The sequence below is a fragment of the Ranitomeya imitator genome, chromosome 2 (genome assembly GCF_032444005.1).
Source record: "Ranitomeya imitator isolate aRanImi1 chromosome 2, aRanImi1.pri, whole genome shotgun sequence".
NCBI classification, from domain to species: domain Eukaryota; kingdom Metazoa; phylum Chordata; class Amphibia; order Anura; family Dendrobatidae; genus Ranitomeya; species Ranitomeya imitator.
In genome coordinates this window covers 601,133,982-601,154,116 of record NC_091283.1, presented here as the reverse complement: position 1 = coordinate 601,154,116, position 20,135 = coordinate 601,133,982, and the positions used below count along the sequence as shown (strand labels likewise).

General features: G+C 41.9%; 1 protein-coding gene across 2 annotated transcripts in view; it reads right to left on the bottom strand.

Moving 5' to 3' along the window:
* EPN3 (epsin 3) overlaps nucleotides 1-18,501 on the bottom strand; it is a 94,081-nt gene extending 75,580 nt beyond the window's left edge. The window contains exon 1 of one of the 2 annotated variants that reach the window (XM_069752403.1): nucleotides 18,190-18,501. The gene's annotated coding sequence lies outside the window, so the exon portion shown is untranslated. The remainder of the gene's footprint in view (nucleotides 1-18,189) is intronic. The other variant, XM_069752402.1, reaches the window with a different exon arrangement.
* Nucleotides 18,502-20,135: the final 1,634 nt, after the last annotated feature.

Sequence of the window (20,135 nt, the reverse complement as noted above, 5' to 3'; positions counted from 1 at the left end):
TGGGTCACTACCTAAATCTCTACTGGGTTGAGCAAAGGACCAGAAGCGAAGTTGGAGGGACTAGACAATGACTTACCTGGCTTAATAGAATTATATTAATGAATTATATGACATAATATTTAAAGCTCATTTATGTATCTTTTTTGCTTGGAAAAGGTATTTAAAGAATGATATTCATACCTTGAGGCTATGTGCACATGTCAGGATTTCTGGCATAAATTTTCCTGACAAAAACCTGACATTTCTGCCAGAAATCCGCATGCGTTTTTTTGCGCGTTTTTGATGCGGGTTTTTGTGCGTTTTTGATGCACTTTTCATGCGTTTTTTCTTGCGTTTTTTCCAAATGAATAGAATAGCAGAACACAAAATTAATGAACATGCTGCTTTTTTACTGTGCTGCGTTTTTTTCGCGGAATAAAACGCATCATGTGCACAAAAATTGCAGAATGCATTCTAAATGATAGGATGCATATGTCTGCAGTTTCTAATGCGGTTTTATCGCGTTTTTATCTCGAAAAAACACGAAAAAAACACGAAAAAACCTGAACGTGTGCACATACCCTGAAACACATTAACAATGAGTGTAAGTTGTTAAGCATTCATGTTAAAGGAGTTTTTAGATGTACCTGCATTAATGAGCATCTGTGATTTGTGACCTAGAAGCCAACCATATAATTAAAATATCAATAGTCATGATAAGATCTGTCAACAGCAATATTCTGGATCTAAAGGTACCGTCACACATAGCGACGCTGCAGCGATACCGACAACGATCCGGATCGCTGCAGCGTCGCTGTTTGGTCGCTGGAGAGCTGTCACACAGACAGCTCTCCAGCGACCAACGATCCCGAGGTCCCCGGTAACCAGGGTAAACATCGGGTAACTAAGCGCAGGGCCGCGCTTAGTAACCCGATGTTTACCCTGGTTACCATCCTAAAAAGTAAAAAAACAAACGCTACATACTTACCTTCTGCTGTCTGTCCTCGGCGCTCTGCTTCCCTGGTCTGGCTGTGAGCGCCGGGCAGCCAGAAAGCAGAGCGGTGACGTCACCGCTCTGCTTTCCGGCTGACCGACGCTCACAGCCAGAGCAGGAGGAGAGCAGAGCACAGCGCTGGAGGACAGACGGCTGTAGGTAAGTATGTAGTGTTTGTTTTTTTACTTTTAGGATGGTAACCAGGGTAAACATCGGGTTACTAAGCGCGGCCCTGCGCTTAGTTACCCGATGTTTACCCTGGTTACCAGCAAAGACATCGCTGAATCGGTGTCACACACGCCGATTCAGCGATGTCTACGGGGAGTCCAGCGACGAAATAAAGTTCTGGACTTTCTTCCCCGACCAGCGATCTCCCAGCAGGGGCCTGATCGCTGCTGCCTGTCACACTGGACGATATCGCTAGCGAGGACGCTGCAACGTCACGGATCGCTAGCGATATCGTCTAGTGTGACAGTACCTTAACAGAAAAAGGTTTGTCTTCCCTTAGCTGGATAGTAAACACCTAAAAATAAGACAAACAGCACAACGGTAATAAAGATAAAGATAGGTAACAATTATTCACGGCTTTACCATTGTTGACTAAACAGCACAAAACACACAGAGACAGAAGAATGGGAAGGCAATGGCGGAATCTGCCCTCCACCCAGTTCTATCCAGGATTTTCCAGCAGCAGAACCTAAATTGTACCCTCAAAAATGAAAACATTTCACACATGACTTTAAGGGAACATGTCAGCTGATACATGCTGCCTGATCCACGGACAGCATGTATCCAACATTGGCTGTTCGATCTCAGCCAGGTATGCTGACTCTAAAAAAGTGTGGCGTTTCACAGAAAAATAAAAGTTAAAAGCTTCCGAGTCACATGGGAGACTAGTTGGACAGATGGTTGCCAGGTGGCTTCTCCCCACGCGCTGCCCTGGAGTGACAGGTCTCTCGCTGCATGCATGAATAGGGAGGAACCAAAATGGTAGTTATGAGGGCTTGGGAAAAACCATCAGTTCCGCTCTATTGCTTAGGTGCTGGCGGCGGGACATGCACAGTAGCATCAATTTGCAAGCAATGTTCTCATTCTGAGCAAGCACTGCCCACCAGTGGGTGGTATCGGTAAGCGATAGATGCTACTGAGCAGGCGCCACCACCTGCACAATATTGCTAGAGGGAATGTTTTTTTTCAAAAACCAGAGTATTATCTATAATGTGAGGCCAGAGCAACACATAAAGCCCTGCCCACAGCCCCACCTACAGTCTCGCTCCGAAGCACGAGAATTTAATTAACGGAAATCTACAAATAAAGATTAAATAACAAGATAGATTTCATCAACCAAGATATCATTTTAATCAGTATAACAGCGCTGACCTGATAGTGTCTGTAGGTTACTGTGCACAATCCTGCTGACAGGTTCCCTTTAATTAATATGGAATATGGATAAGTGGTTGAGATTATATTCATTAATGGAGGCTGTAATGGATTTCTCATGGTGGCATCCATCACCTACAGACTAATATAGGATCTGTCTAAAGGATACATTGTTAAGCCATTTCATGAGACACCCATTCATTGAATGCCATCACAGTCGATAGGTAATAGATGGCACTGTTAGGCATCCATTTAAGGCACCAACCTGATAATGCCTGTAGTTTACTTAGAAAAATCCTGATGACAGGTTCATTTTAAGTGAAGTTGCCAGTGACTGACAGAAGCAGTTAAATGGATAAACAGCAACAATTGGAGCCATCTCCGACCTCCTGTGACTATATGACGTAAATTTATATTATGTGTCGTGAAAGGGTTAAATTATAGTTCAATTTAAACATCACAAAACCTACAAAAAGTAACAGAGCTACATTACAGAGCTTTTCTACATCCAATGATTGGTTCCCAGAAATTAGAAGGGTTCCTGAGTAATGTCACAGTATAGTTTTCATGTAGCCACACATTGCACTGGGCCAACATCACAGCGCCAACACAATTGTGTCTGGTTCCTCATGTAGTCATAAAAATAATAATTGACTATACACAGAGGACAAGTGATCACTGTGATCATTAGGTGTTTTTCATGGATTATATTCAGACACTGAATAAAGACGTGAGATCAGGAATAGTTTTTTCACCTTCACTGACTTGGCAATAGCTTCAGGTGATGTTTATACACAAATAGTATAGCAAGCGTGCAGAGAATAACTACTGTGTAAGAGAGGGTCAAGGACTTCATAGGTAATGTTGTAAAAGAGGCGAGCTTCAGTGGGTGTTGAAGAACAGTTTGGCCAAATTTATGTGGCTCACTATAAAACTGATGGTCAACTGTGTAATGTATGTTTTCTTCCATGGCACAGGTATCAAACATTATAAGGCTTCGTTTGCACGTTTTCTCATTTTTGGGGGGCTGATCGCTTACATGTTGAAATGGGGCAGTGATTGGGAATGGAAGTTACTAAGAATGTTTATTTGTCACATTGCTGACACATTTAAGTGGGGCTCAACAGAGTATTATAAGTCAATGGAGGGTGCTACGCATATGTGGCCACACGTCAAATGACAGGGGGAAGGGTACAAGGGAGAGCAGTGGGTCAGGGCAGGGCCACCATCAGGGCATTACTGCCTTTATTGGTGTATGGGGCCTGGTTAGCAGAGGGGGCCTGCTCACCGAACCCCAGCGATAGGATTCTGCCGGTTTACTAACTGAACCAAACATCTGTAGATAAGTCACAACTATTTGACTATTTGATTTGTTTAAGGCTATGTGCACACGTTCAGGATTTTTAGCATTTGTTTAGCATTTTTTCGGCCGTTTTCTGCCAAAAAAAAAACGCTAAAAAAATGATTACATAAGCATCCCATCATTTTTAATGCATTCTGTATTTTTTGTGCACATGCTGCGTTTTTTCCTGCGGCGGAATCGTATTCCAGATAAAAACGCAGCATGTTCATTCTCTGTGTGGAATCGTGGGGATTCCGCACACATAGGAATGCATTGATCCGCTCACTTCCCACATGGGGCTAGGCCCACCATGCGGGAAGTAAGCGGATCATGTGCAGTTGGTACCCAGGGTGGAGGAGAGGAGACTCTCCTCCAGGCCCTGGGAATCATATAATTGTTAAAAAAAAAAAAAGAATTCAAATAAAAAATCGTGATATTCTCACCTTCCGGTGTCCCCCGCAGCCTTCCCGCGCCTCACGATGCTCCCGTTCCCAGTAATGCCTTGCGAAAATTACCTGTAATGACGTAGCGGTCTTGCGAGACCGCTACGTCATCTGGGGTCATTGCCGCGAGGCATTACTGGGAACGGGAGCTGCCGGGATCATCACGAGGAACGGGAAGGCTGCAAGGGACACTGGAAGGTGAGAATATCATGATTTTTTATTTTTTTTATTATTTTTAACATTAGATCTTTTTACTATTGATGCTGCATAGGCAGTATCAATAGTAAAAAGTTGGTCACACTTGTCAAACACTATGTTTGACAAGTGTGACCAACCTGTCAATCAGTTTTCTAAGCGATGCCACAGATCGCTTGTAAAACGCTAGCATTCTGCAAGCTAATTACGCTTGTAAAACACTAGTGTTTAGTGGGAATACGCATGCCAATTCCGCATGCGTTCTACCTGCGGCAGGGATGCAGAATTGCCACGGAAATTTCTGCAGCAATTCTGCAACGTGTGCACTTAACCTAAAATGAAAAAAAAGAATCAGTTAGAAACTCATTTGTACATCCTTTATTATCTTACAGATGTGCCTTTTCTGGGGTGGCTGGGGGCAGATATTTTTAGCTGGGGGGGGCAATAACCGTGATCCCTCTGTAGGCTATTAATATCTGCTCTCAGTCACTGGCTTTCCCACTCTGGCGGAGAAAATTGCGTGGGAGCCCATGCCAGTTTTTTCCGCGATTTAACCCTTTAACACCTAGAGCCACCAAATTTTGCACACGGATACTTCTAACAGTAGTAGGCAATATGTATAAAAATAAGGGATATGAAATGGTTTACTGTATTTAAATCATGTCTCATATCCTGTCGGGTTTAATAAGGAGATAGCAAAAGCCGGCAATTGAATTACCGGCTTTTAAGCTATCTAGCGCTGTATGAAATATAAATATATATATGTCTCACTGACATATATAAATATATATAGATTGTATATATGTTTTCACGAATATTTGGGGCCATGGATCCATTCTATGTCCATTTTGCAAACCGGCGAGAAAATCGGATGCCATACGGATGACACACGGATAATTTTTAGAGAAAAAAATTGCATCCTCGCGTTGAATACGGATCACTGTTCAGGAACTTTTCTGTGTATTACGCCTGTAAAAAACGGACCATATTTCCCTATGCTAAGTGTGACGTCAGCCTAAGGCTGCCGTCACACTAGCAGTATTTGGTCAGTATTTTACATCAGTATCTGTAAGCCAAAACCAGGAGTGGGTGATAAATGCAGAAGTGGTGCATATGTTTCTATTATACTTTTTCTCTAAGGCCGGCGTCACACTGGCGTTTAAAACGGCCGAGTGCAATGCGATAAAAAAATCGCATTGCACTCGGACCAATGTTAACATATGGGGCCGCTCCCAGCATCCGACTTTTTGTCGGCCGTTTTTCTCGGTGCGAGACAATCGCAGCATGCTGCGATTGTCTCGGACCGAGGAAAACTCTCGGCTCACTCGGACCCATATAAGCCTATGGGTGCGAGTGAGACAGCACACACCACTCGGATATCATCCGAGTGATGTGCGTTATAAGCGGACCCCAGCAATGGAGGAGATGGAGAAATTCATTTCTCCGCCTCCTCCGCAGCTATGCTCCGATCCTCCCTTTGCGAGAGAATCGGAGCACAAACGAATGACACTCGGCTCCTGCTCCGCTGCGAGCAGGAGCTGAGTGTCATTAGCATATCGCATCCGATGCTCTCGCATCAGATGCAATACGCTAGTGTGACGCTGGCCTAATTATTCCTCTCCTGCTTTTGGCTTGCAAATACTGATGTAAAATACTGACCACATACTGCTAGTTGACAGCAGCCTTACTCTGTGTAACTTGCTCTGTTTTTGTTGCCAATAAACATCTACGGTAATTGGGCTGGTCTTTAGTTTGTCTTGTATTGTATCCCTTTATTACAATACACTGGGGTGCAAAACAGTCAACTCCAGCAGTAGGACACACAATTTTCACCTTAGTGTTGGGAGTGAACATTGTAATTTTGCAACTGTACTTTTGACAATGCCATAGGATTAGTGATGAGCGAATAGCATTGTTGCTCGGGTCTCCCCGAGTGCGCTGGGGTGATCTCCGAGTATTTGTTAGTGCTCAAAGATTTAGTTTTTGTCGTCTCAGCTGCATGATTTACGGCTGCTAGACAGCCTGAATACATATGGGAATTCCCTAACAAACAGGCATTCCTCACATGTATTCAGCCTGTCTAGCAGTCGTAAATCATGCAGCTGAGGTGACGAAAACTAAATCTCTAAGCACTAACAAATACTCGGAGATCACCCGAGCATACTCGAGGAGACCCGAGCAACAATGCTATTCGCTCATCACTACATAGGATATCACGTGTTCACGTCCGTGGAAGTAAAAATGGTAAAACAACTCTTTGAATGGTTCAAAAACATTGACATTTCACGACTCTTTTAGCTAAAAGTTATGTATGAGATTAGAAAAACATGGCTACTCTCATCCAGAAACATCACCAATTTTATCTACGGGCTGAGTTTATTATTGCTGCTCATACAGAGCGTCTCTCGATCTGGCTACTAGCCCTCCTTCTATAATGGAGAGCTCTCTAACCTTACGACTGCACAATGTCTAGAAAGTTCATTTTCACTAGAAACACAACTGTAGCAAATATGTATTAATATTATGCTCTCCGAGTCAGCACTTATTAACATTAGCATATCAGAATATAATCAATAATATTTCATCTTTTATTTGATATAAAATAAGGGGTCACTTGTGTGGATTTATTTTTTAACACGTGACCTAATATGTAAAAAATTAATTCAGCATCCAAGCATCATGTCTCCACAAATGTTCTGTTGCTTCACTCATGAACCACTAAAGGGTAAGACAATGTAAGGTATGTACTTATTCTTTTAATATCTGAAATGTCAGTGCAATCCACAAAGTATTAAAGCCATGGTGCCTCTGTAATGTTTGTAAACTAATAAGGAAGTCATCATTCTTCCTCCATGTACATGTAGGGTTAACAATCGGAAAGTGGGTCAATGAGTCACATGAAGTCAGAATCAAGATGAATCAAGAAATGCTATAGTTGCTTTAAAAAATTTTTCCATGATATAAAATGAATGACTGACGTTGTATAGCACAGGTCTGCGACTAAAAAGCTGTTTGATTATTTTCATCTAATTTCCATGTATTTTGGTGTGCTGAAAACGAAAAACATATTGAAAAAAATCCTGGACGTCAGGATTTGCCACAAAATGCAAAATTCTCTTCAAATTTAGTATATTTTTCTCAATTTTTGGTATTTTTTTTATCTTAGGGTTTTGAAAGTCAAAATTACTATTAATTAATTCACATCAATGCATTGAAGATATACAATGCCAAAAAAATATAACTTTCAAAGAAAATAACTTTTAGAGTGAGCTAATAAAACCAGCATCAACATGTTGCAAGCTGAACAAGCAGGCTCTGACATGCTCGGGCTTGATTCAATTGTTTTATCTTGGTTCTCGCCTGTTCACACTTTTTCATCTCAGTTCGTGTTAGCTCGTCATATTCAACTGTGTTTCCCAAAATTAGCATTATAGCTCAGCGGAAGTGTATTAATTCGCCTGACAGTTTCTGTTACATTTGTGGTGAAAATACAGTGTTGAAGCAACAGCTGAATATTACAAACTTTGCGAAAAATGTATACCTCGCTAATTTCGGACTAAAGCTTGGAGATCAAGCTAAAGCTTGAGAGTCTCATAAAGTGTGCAAACGGTGTGTTGAGGACCTCCGAAATTGGTTCAAGGGAAAGAACAAAGCTTTCCGTTATGGGATTCCTATGGTATGGCGAGAGCAAAAGAACCATAGTGGCGATTGTTACTTTTGTTCATGCGATGTGAAAGGGTATAATTCAAAATGGAAGCATTCCATTTCATACCCCAATATTCACTCAGCAATTCGTCCCATCCCCCATGGCACAGATATACCAGTACCCAAGGCCCCTGCTACCTTGGAAGATATAACTAGCTGAGATGAAGGTGGAGTCATCTGAACCAGATGATGAATCAAGTTCAGACTTTGACGATGATACAAGACCAAAATTGTTTTCCCAGGAGGAGATGAATGATTTGGTAAGAGACTTGAATCTTTCCAAAGATGCCGCTGAGTTACTCGGATCAAGGCTCAAAAGCAAGAATTTATTGTTGCCAGGAGTGTCTTTTTCATGGTTCAGACATCGTGAATATGAGTTCGTTCCTTACTTTACCCAGGAAGATAAGTTGGTTTATTGCATCGATGTCGAAGGTTTGATGGGTCAATTCAAAATCCAATATGATTCAGCGCAATGGCGTCTTTTTATATATTCTTCAAAAAGAAGTCTCAAAGCAGTTTTACTTCACAACGGTGGTTTTTATGTATCCGTCCTTCTAAGTCATTCTGTACACCTCAAGGAAACCTATGAGAACTTGGAATTGGTTCTTTGTAAACTTAAATATGAAGACCACGGTTGGCAAGTGTGCGGGGATTTGAAAGTCTTGGGCATGCTGCTCGGGCAACAAGCTGGGTATACCAAATACCCTTGTTTTCTGTGTCTATGGGACAGTCGAGACCGACAAAATCACTGGACCAAGAAGAATTGGCAGCCGAGGGTGCTCACAGTTGGTGAAAAAAATGTCCTCCGAGAAACTTTGGTTCCACCCCATAAAGTTCTTCTACCACCTCTCCACATAAAATTGGGATTGATGAACCAATTCGTAAAATCGCTTCCAAAAGATAGAGAATACTTCAAATAGTTGGTCACCAAGTTTCCAGGCCTCTCGGAGGCAAAATTGAAGGAAGGTGTGTTCGTCGGACCAGACATTGGAAGGCTTATAGCTGATCAAGAGTTTATCAATACTATGATGCATCCTCAAAAAGAAGGGTGCTTTGCATTTAAAGAGGTCATAGAGAAATTTTTAGGCAATAACAAAGACCCTGACTACAAAAAAATTGTCGGACGAATGCTGAAAGCATTTCAAGATTTAGGTTGCCTGATGAGTTTGAAAGTGCATTTCCTCCATTCCCACCTTGACAACTTTCCTGAAAATTTGGGAGCTGTGAGTGAAGAGCAAGGTGAACGATTCCACCAGGACATTAAAGAGATGGAAAGAAGATACCAGGGAAGATGGAGCATTACAATGATGGCAGACTACTGTTGGATGATTCAGAGAGACATTCCAGATGCTACTCACAAGCATAAATGTACCAAGAGAAGCCTCACAGGGAAGAAGAATCGATTTTAGTGTGTGTTAGTGAGCTCATTGCAGTTAAAAAATTATTTTCATGAAACATTTGTAATAAAAAATTAATTTTATGAGTCTATTTTCATTTATTTTGAGGTATTGTCTTATTTAACATAGTTACTTAAATTGTCAGAAAACGTGATGTCCTATGACAAAACAGAGGTCATTTTCGGATTCAGCGCACTTAAAAACATAAAGATTATGTGGAATAACCAAAACAGCTCTTGAAAAATTTTTTTGGCAGACCTGTCAGACCTAGCTGGTTCCACTGTTGAGCTCTTGCTACAGCACCTAACAGCCACATGGATGTGGATGACATAATCCATAATCTTTCGTTTAATGGGATTTTTTCATTCAGCCCCATTACTATGGGTATATGAAACTCACCCCCCCCCCCCCACCCCCACCTTGCAGTCTGCCTTCACAAACACTTGTGAAAGATTGGGCCTTTTTAAGGAGATAGTCAAACTCACAGAAAATCCAGCTCAACAATTCCACACTTCTGGAGCACGGATAACACCTGGGCAGGGTGCAACATTGAAATCCAAAAAAGTGCATTTTATTATCCAAGGTATATGAAGCCAAGATTAAAATTGTGTGTTCACAAAAAAGAGAATACAGGCATCTTTTGATGTGCTTCGAGCGACATGCCCTCTTGGGTGAGTTTGGTGTGGAAAAACATGACTAACCCACACAGATCCCTGACCGCAACACCGTCCAACATCTTTGGGATGTACAAGAATGGAGATTGTGAGCCAGATCCTCTCGTCCAACATCAGTATCTCACCTAAGGAATGCTCCTCTGGATAAATATGCAAAAATTCCCACAGACACACCAAAATCTTGTTGAAAACCTTTCCAGAAGACTGGAAGCTCTGTTAGCTTGAAATTGGTAACCAACACCATATTAATGCCTATGGCTTTAGAATGGAATGTGATAATATCTCCTGGTGGTGTAATACTTTGTCTTTATAGTCAGGGCCGGCATTAGGGGCAGGCAGACCAGGCAGCTGCCTGGGGCCCCCGCTCCCCCAGGGGCCCCACCTAGCGTGAAGTCACGCAGCCGCTATCGGGCCCCTGTGAGGCAGGGGGCCCTCCTGCCGCCAGCGCCGACTCCCCCGCCACGTCTGCCGGTACAGTTCAAAGCAATGATGGAGGACAGAGCATCACCTGAGGCTCCCTCTCCCATCATTCCCCGCTCTGCCTCTGACACTGGGTGCGCATCATCGCGCGCTCACTGTGTGCCAGGCAGTGCGAAGGCAGCCGCCATCACAGGAGCAGGGAGCAGTGCGGGCACGAGGAGAGGTGAGGAGCTTGTGTTTTTTTTTACTGGACTGTGGGGCCATTCTTGGGAGAGGAGAGGAGGGAAGGGGCGATGTGGGCTGTTCTGTGTACTACTGTGTGGGCAGTGCTGTATACTACTGTGTGGGCAGTGCTGTATACTACTGTGTGGGCAGTGTTGTATACTACTGTGTGGGCAGTGCGGTATACTACTGTGTGGGCAGTGAGGTATACTACTGTGTGGGCTGTGCTGTATACTATTGTGTGGGAAGTGCTTCATACTACTGTGTGGGCTGTTCTGTATACTACTGTGTGGGCAGTGCTGTATACTACTGTGTGGGCAGTGCTGTATACTACTGTGTGGGCAGTGCTGTATACTACCGTGTGGACTGTGCTGTATACTACCGTGTGGGCAGTGCTGTATACTACCGTGTGGGCAGTGCTGTATACTACCGTGTGGGCAGTGCTGTATACTACCGTGTGGGCAGTGCTGTATACTACCGTGTGGGCAGTGCTGTATACTACCGTGTGGGCAGTGCTGTATACTACCGTGTGGGCAGTGCTGTATACTACCGTGTGGGCAGTGCTGTATACTACCGTGTGGGCAGTGCTGTATACTACTGTGTGGGCAGTGCTGTATACTACCGTGTGGACTGTGCTGTATACTACCGTGTGGGCAGTGCTGTATACTACCGTGTGGGCAGTGCTGTATACTACCGTGTGGGCAGTGCTGTATACTACCGTGTGGGCAGTGCTGTATACTACAGTCATGGACAAAAATTTTGAGAATGAGACAAATATTAATTTTTCCAAAGTCTACTGCTTCATTTTTTCGAATGGCAATTTGCATATACTCCTGAATGTCAGAGTGATCAGCTTAACAGCAATTACTGTACTTGCAAAGTCAATATTTGCCCAGAAAATGAACTTTAACCCCCAAAACATATTTCAACATCATTGCCGTCCTGCCTTAAAAGGAGCAGCTAACATCGTTTTAGTGATTGATCTATTAACACAGGTGTGGGTGTTGATGAGGACAGGGCTGGCGATCAATCAGTCATGATTAAGTAAGAATGACATCACTGGACACTTTAAAAGGAGGCTGGTGCTTGGTATCATTGTTTCTCTTCAGTTAACCATGGTTATCTCTAAAGAAACACGTGCAGCTATCATTGCACTGCACAAAAATGGCCTAACAGGGAAGAGTATCGCAGCTACAAAGATTGCACCTCAGTCAACAATCTATCGCATCATCAAGAACTTCAAGTAGAGAGCTTCCATTGTTGTCAAAAAAGCTCCAGGGCGCCCAAGAAAGACCAGCAAGCGCCAGGACCGTATCTTAAAACTGTTTCAGCTGTGGGATCGGACTACCAGCAGTGCCGAGCTTGTTCAGGAATGGCAGCAGGCTGGTGTGAGTGCTTCTGCACGCACTGTGAGGCGGAGACTCTTTGAGCAAGGCCTGGTTTCAAGGAGGGCAGCAAAGAAGCCACTTCTTTCCAGAAAAAACATCAGGGACCGACTGATATTCTGCAAAAGGTACAGGGAGTGGACTGCTGAGGACTGGGGCAAAGTCATTTTCTCTGATGAATCCCCTTTTCGATTGTTTGGGACATCTGGAAAACAGCTTATTCGGAGAAGAAGAGGTGAGCGATACCACCAGTCTTGTCTCATGCCAACTGTAAAGCATCCTGAAACCATTCATGTGTGGGGTTTCTTCTCAGCCAAGGGAATCGGCTCACTCACAGTCTTGCCTAAAAACACAGCCAGGAATAAAGAATGGTACCAGAATGTCCTCCAAGAGCAACTTCTCCCAACCGTCCAAGAGCAGTTTGGTGCCCAACAATGCCTTTTCCAGCATGATGGAACACCTTGCCATAAAGCAAAGGTGATAACTAATGGCTTATGGAACAAAACATAGAGATTTTGGGTCCATGGCCTGGAAACTCCCCAGATCTTAATCCCATTGAGAACTTGTGGTCAATCATCAAGAGACAGGTGGACAAACAAAAACCAACAAATTCTGGCAAAATGCAAGCATTGATTATGCAAGAATGGAGTGCTATCAGTCAGGATTTGGTCCAGAAGTTGATTGAGAGCATGCCAGGGAGAATTGCAGAGGTCTTGAAGAAGGGTCAACACTGCAAATATTGACTTGCTGCATTAACTCATTCTAACTGTCAATATAACCTATTGGTACTCATAATATGATTGCAATTATATTTCTGTATGTGATATAAACATCAGACAAACACTAATAAAAACCAGAGGGCAGCAGATCATGTGAAAATATAATTTTGGTGTCATTCTCAAAACTTTTGGCCATGACTGTATTGCATGGGCAGTGCTGTATACTACTGCGTGGGCAGTGCTTTATACTACTGTGTGGGCTGTACTATACACTACGTGGCTGTGCTATATACTACTATGTGGGTTGTGCTATATACTAGTATGTGAGTTGTGCTATATACTATGGGGGTATATTAGCCCCTTTCTGACCTCGGACGGGATAGTACGTCCGAGGTCAGAAGCCCCTCTTTGATGCGGGCTCCGGCGGTGAGCCCGCATCAAAGCCGGGACATGTCAGCTGTTTTGAACAACTGACATGTGTACGTAATAGGCGCGGGCTGAATCGCGATCTTTCCCGCACCTATTAACTTGTTAAATGCCGCTGTCAAACACAGACAGCAGCACTTAACTACCGCATCCGGCCGGGCGGCCGGAAATGACGGCATCGCCGACCCCCATCACATGATCGGAGGTCGGCGATGCTTGTACATTGTAACCATAGAGGTCCTTGAAACCTCTATGGTTACTGATCACCGGTAGCTGTGAGCGCCACCCTGTGGTCGGCGCTCACAACACACCTGATTTTCTGCTACATAGTAGCAAACATCAGATCGCTGCTATGTAGCAGAGGCGATCGTACTGTGCCAGCTTCTAGCCTCCCATGGAGGCTATTGAAGCATGGCAAAAGTAAAAAAAAATGTGAAAAAAATAAAAACAATATAAAAGATTAAATCACCCCCCTTTCGCCCCAATCAAAATAAATCAATAAAAAAAATCAAATCTACACATATTTGGTATCACCGCGTTCAGAATTGCCCGATCTATCAATTTAAAAAAAGCATTAACCTGATCGCTAAACGGCGTAGCAAGAAAAAAATTCGAAACGCCAGAATTATGTTTTTTTGGTCACCACGACATTGCATTAAAATGCAATAACGGGCGATCAAAAGAACGTATCTGCACCAAAATGCTATCATTAAAAACATCATCTCGGCATGCAAAAAACCGACCCCAGATCATGAAAAATGGACACGCTACGAGTATCGGAAAATGGCGCAAATTTTATTTTTATTTTTTAGCAAAGTTTGGAATTTTTTTTCACCACTTAGGTAAAAAATAACCTAGACATGTTAGGTGTCTATGAACTCGTACTGACCTGGAGAATCATAATGGCAGGTCAGTTTTAGCATTTAGTGAACCTAGCAAAAAAGCCAAACAAAAAACAAGTGTGGGACTGCACTTTTTTTGCAATTTCACCACACTTATAATTTTTTTCCCACTTTCTAGTACACGACATGCTAAAACCAATAATGTTGTTCAAAAGTACAACTCGTCCTGCAAAAAATAAGCCCTCACATGGCCAAATTGACGGAAAAATAAAAAAGTTATGGCTCTGGGAAGGAGGGGAGTGAAAAACGAACACGGAAAAACTAAAAATCCCAAGGTCATGAAGGGGTTATATTCTATGGGGGAGGCTGTGTTATATACTATGTGGCTGTGTTATATATTTGGGGGGTACATTATATTCTATGGAGGAGGCTGTGTTATATACTATGGGGGGCTGCATTATATTCTGTAGGGGGCTTTATTAGATTTTATGAGGGATGATTGCATCATACTCTTTGATGGGGCTACATTATATTCTATGGGGAGGTTGGCTGTATTATATTTATATTCCATGAGGGGTGATTGCATCATACTTTATGAGGGGGCTACATTATACTATATGGGGAGGTTACATTATACTCTGTGGGGTGGCTGCATTATACTCTGTGGGGTGGTGGCTGCATTATACTATATGTGCGCTTAATTATACTGTATCGAGGAGTATGGGGAATACATTATACTATTTGAAGAACTATGGGGTGCATTATACTATGGGAAGTGAATTGTACTAGATGGATGACTATGGCAGTGCATTATACTATATGAAGCACTGTGCTATATGGAGGACTGAGGAGTATATTTTAATATATGGAGGACTATGAGGAGTGTATTATACTATATGGAGCACTATGAGGAGTGTATTATACTATATGGAGGACTATGGAGCACATTATATTATATGGAGGTCTATGGGGTGTGCATTTTACAATATGGAGGACAGTGGTGCACATTATAATATATGGAGGAGTATGGGGTGTATTATACTAAACAAGCAAAATGCTGCATATTCATTGGGTGATTGGATTGTTTATGCCGGAATAAAAATCATTGCTCTTAGCAGGACATCGCCGGTGTAAACTGTAGATGTGCTGCTGATCACATGATACTGTATGGTGATCTATTAGTGATCGTTCTGTCCCCATAATTCTTTCTCAGATGGTGGAAAGAGGCCGGGAAACAAGCATCCAATGACTTCAGTATCGTCAAAAAACATGGTTTACAAATACTGGGAAGATCATTTTTAGGAAGCTGGAAACAGTTGTTTGCAAGTTGGAATTAGAGCATCTATACTATTCACTAGCCATTCTGATAACAGCTGTGAGGTATTTGTCAAATTGAGATATTCTAAATCCTTAATACCAAGTCCCAATAGGCAGAAACACTTCCATATGTTCTCTACCACTTGTTGAGTTTGCCCATCAAGTTATGCCAGACTCAGAGGCAGTCAAATTCACCATTAATCACAGTTCCTTGCTACTAGAGCAAGGGGTAATTTCTTCACCAATGGTTTATAGACATGAAACTTGACCATATTGCACTTTCCTTTGTGTTCATGTTTTATTTGTAATATATTATGAACCAAAGGACAACAGTAAGTGAAGCAACATGAGCCAATGATTAATTCAGATGTTTGTCAAATATTTTGGTAGATAAGGTTATTACATTCAGCATGTGACTAGCATAGGAACCACATGAAGATAAGGTGCCTGGAAGCAGAATGCCTCATTGGAACTGTGGTATTGACCTTGAAAAGTCTGATAACATTCATTCATAGACTAAAGGTGGTCATACAGATTAGATGAACAGCTGATTTTCAAATGACCTTCCAACCATCTAATGTGTACTGGTCTGTCTAGTCCAGTGTTTCCCAAACTCCAGTCCTCGTGACCCCCAGCAGATCACGTTTTCAGGATTTCCTTAGTATCTGTATCAATTTCTGAGGCCTTGATAATAATTACATCATCTGTGCAATACTAAGGAAATCCTGAAAACATGATCTATTGGGGGCCGCGAGGACTGGAGTTTGGGATACACTGGTGTAGACTTTCCTCAGATAGTAGATGTTTGGACAAAAAAAGTATAGGATATGTTGGATTTCAACATGCCCAATCATGTATTCCGGTAGCAGTCTCTATTCCTGTCTCGATATGGGGCATTTGGAGGAAAAGCTGAACAAGTAATTAGCTGGGTGTTCTATAAAGTGTTTGACCACTGTAACTCAAATGAACAGGAAGAGATATGGAATCAATGCGAAATCTATCCACATCAATAGTTTAATGTTATACACACAAAATGCTTAAAATAAAACAAAAAAACTCCATGCTGTTGTGACTTGAATTTATGTTCTTTTGTAAAGTCATCTTTAGGAAGATCTCTGATAACTATGACTTAATAGCCTGGCAGTTCTTAGGGTACTTGGGTCATGTTTGGTACCGTGATTCACAGTGGAGACCTTGTGACTCCATATGGCACTATATTCCACCCTAGATGCAATGCTGTAAGGCGTTATATATTACAAGGGAGCCATATTATGGATGCATGGTATACAAATCTTAGATCACTCTTTTGATGGAAATATAGTTGTAAAAAGAAGAAACAGTGTATTTATGTGTAACCTAAAGGGGAAATAAATATAAAAAAGAGCAAACATTGATGCAAGTCAGGATAAAAGATAAATGTACCTCTTGGGCCAAAGTATAGAAATCACATCCAAACTAAGAAAGAATGCATTACAACCAGGGACCTCTGCTATTGGCTGTGTTTTCATCATACATTGGATTCAGTGTGTGCATTTGATACCAAGGTACCCAGGAAAAGCAAATCATAATTTTTTAGGTCACTTTCAATCATTACGAATATTGCAATATACAACATATTTGATATTTTAACAATACCAAATTGTTGAAAAGTTTTTTTTTCCATGCTATTATGCTACACACATTCCTTCATTCCAAGACTCCTTTTATTTATTCCCTTCAATGCTCAAGCAAGTTTCTTTAGCATAACCTCTGACCCCCTAAATAAATGCCTAAATTCCATACACAATATGCACTACCAATACCTGAACTGTACATATTGCACTAAACGCAGTGTAAAGGTTAAATAACCTGAGAGCAATTTCCATTTTCTATTATCTGATCAGAAGGTCCCTCAAAGAAAATTCCACCAGTGATTGGCTATTGAGAGTCCTTTGGACAACCACTATTTTTGGATATGCTGATTACTAGATGTTCAATAGTATTTACAAGTTATCTGTAGGGGAACCTGACAATACCACCACAGGACAAAATGAAGCATGACATGGTACTCGCTGAAATAAATGGGCTATTCACACAATGAACAAAGTCCACTAAAGATGGTCTTTGAGCTTGGTAGTTCCTAACTGATGAAACTATATTAACTCAGACTTTCGGTGTCCCCTAAAGTTGACATTTAAAGTAAATGGCTAGTCATGTGAAAAGCTGAAAAGAAGCGAGATGGCTATTATTAGCAATGGGCAAGAGTCACACTGGTCAAACTTTGATTACTTTTTCCATGTATTTAATGATTTGACTATGTCAGTAATCTGTGACCACTGAATGGGAGCCATGAGAATCTCCTATCTGATGGCATCCCCTGGCCCTCCTTTGATTAGCAATGTTGATTTGCAAAGTCATCATTGCAGCATGATGTAAATATGATGCCCCACACAGTGGGCTAAGGGAAAGAAGAGCTGTGGATGCCATCATATAAGAGGTGGTTCTCAGGGCTTCTATCCAGTGGTCACAGTTTAGGGATGTTGCTGATGGACCGGGTCCTGTGAATCCATTCACACCACCTTCAGTCACGAGACAATATTTCAGTACATATATATATGCTTATAACATATCTTCTAAAATATAGAAAAACAACCTTTCCCTACTGTTACCATAGTCATTTAAGTAATCAAAACGATTTTAACTGACATAAAGAAAAGTATATATACATACAAATATTTAGTTCAAATAAGACATTCCTCTCCCACCTTACCTGTTACTTCTCCGTCTTCTTCAGTAGGATGGGTGAATGCTAAGCTCCATAACTTCACAAGTAAAATCCTTTAGGAAGTGACAGCTCCGTATGTTACAGATGTGTACACCTTAATGTGGTAGTATAGAATGAGCAATGTCTCATACATATACAGAGGAGTGGACTAAAACCGATGTATTCCATTTGCTGTAGTGTGATTATGTGCCATTTCATGTGTATGTGCCTCTATTCTGGGGTCTGATATCTGTGATCAGTCTATCACTGCGCCCGTCGGTGTGTGTGAGTCTTACCAATGTTTCCGTCACTCAGTTTATTTTCTTGTGTGTCACCCTGCCTCAAAGTTGTTCTGCTAGTTAGGCAGGTCAGACATTAATTCAGCCCACATTTAACTCTTTAAGAACAGGCAAGTTTCTACAGGTAGTTAGTTACCATATACAGTCTAATGTAAATATAAGTACAATTAGAAGCTCAAGAACAATAATCAAATGTGCAGATGAGACAAAAATTCCACGAGAATGCTATTTATCCTCCAATGTCCTGTGTACAGTTGCCCAAGTCTTCTACTAACCTGACATGGAGCCATATTAAGACTTAAGTTTTGTTAAAACTGATAGAAAGGGAAAGTAGAATAATTGTCTCGGTGTCCAATCAGGTTGCTTCACTCATTTTCAAAAAGGGTTCTCTAAATGTAGACACTGGCCCAAGTTATTCAATGGGTTTGAGTACATTGAAAAATTCATTTCTTATGCTAGAGTTGTCAAAAGATGAACAATGGGAGTAGTTTCCACAGGCTGGGTGATTCTATGTTTAGTTATCACCCCATAAAGTTTTATAAATCAATTGAATGGTGTTACTATGTGACCCCTTTTATTGAGGAACTAAATGTGGTTGCATGCCTTACAAAACCTGCTTTCAAATATTTAACTTGGGCATTCTGAGATCATGAAAGAAACTCTCTTGTTCTTGACCACAGTCAGCCAGAATGGACAGCAGCTATAATCGTCCCTCAATCTGGAGGACCATGCATGACACAGACCATACATTAGTTACAATGAATACCATGTAATGCTTCTTTCCTCCTGTGGAGGTGCTGCAGTGAAATGAAATAATCCTTCCTTCAACAGTAACAGCTGAATACTGGATCCGTCTAATAAAGTGGACAATCAGCCAAGGAAAGTAAAAGTGTAAATCAACTTGCAAGACATGGTCCATCAGCCATGTCAGTAATCTGCGGTCGCTGAATGGGAGCCCTGAGATCCATCACCTACCTACCAGTGTCTGTGGCTCTTCTTTTGATTAGACAGCCTGACATGATGCCACATGTGCGTCAAGCTGCAACGATGTAGCGCCAGGTCAGCTAATCAAAAGAACGTCAGGAAATGCCGTTAGGTAAAAGGCACCCCATCCCATGGCTCCCATCTGGCAGCCACACATTACTGATGTTGCCGATGGACTGGGTCCTGCGAATCGATTCACACCAACACTATACAATGTGAGTTAGGAAGAGAAAATGTGTGATTTGTCCTGAAATATAATTCAGAAAGGGATTACGGATATTGAAATCTCATACCTTGTGTTAAGACCTGGTTAGACACTCCCAGATTTAGGGCACATGGGAAGGGCAACCCAGTGGCATTGTTCCCTGTAGTTCTGGGCGGAAGGTTTCAGCACTATCCAGAACATTGATGGGTAGACAGGTCTGTCCTGTTCTTGCTTCCACATTTAGAGCATGTGTCACCAGATGAAATTCTTTTCATTTCACAACACTGATAGCAAATGAGACAGAAACTAAGAGCTTTTCATTAAGAAACATTTGATGAAGCCACAGTGAACGCACAGGTCAAGCCAGTGTAGAGCTTTTACAGGCACAGACAAGTGTGGAGATTCTGGCCTGAGGGTCCTCTTTGAATTGTTAACCTGAATTCCCTGGGATTTATGCCTTTACC